We start from the raw sequence: 442 nt of genomic DNA, 5'->3' as shown, positions 1-442 counted from the left end.
TTAACCTGTAGGAGAAAGTGAGGACTGCAGATGCTGGAGAATAGAGTTGAAAAATGTGATGCTGGAAAAACACAGCAGGCCAGGCAGCATCCGATTAGTTTAACCTGTAGTCCTGCCAAGAAAACCTAAACATATAAATTAAATTATGTAAGAAATGAGATTAAATTAATTCATCAAATATCTAAATTAGCTGTTCATGTTACTTATATTCAATTTATGCTTAGCTTTAAACTGTGTCCTTCTCCAATAACATACTAATAAAGTTCAATACTGATATCAAAGTTTTATATCATTGTTCCCAGCCATGTAAAGTAACTGATCATTTCACAGGGGAGAAAAAGGTGTTTTCCAGTTTTCCAATAGTCTAATTCTTATATGTATCACTCAATGCTAGGCAGTTGATGATCAAACTTAGGTTTAACTTTAATTGAGGGACTTTACC

This window comes from Chiloscyllium plagiosum, unplaced genomic scaffold, assembly GCF_037043375.1.
Source record: "Chiloscyllium plagiosum isolate Xiang-an unplaced genomic scaffold, Cpla_swu_hap1 HiC_scaffold_31, whole genome shotgun sequence".
Lineage (NCBI taxonomy): Eukaryota > Metazoa > Chordata > Chondrichthyes > Orectolobiformes > Hemiscylliidae > Chiloscyllium > Chiloscyllium plagiosum.
The sequence above is the reverse complement of the archived record's forward strand: the minus strand, read 5'-3'. Positions refer to the sequence as shown.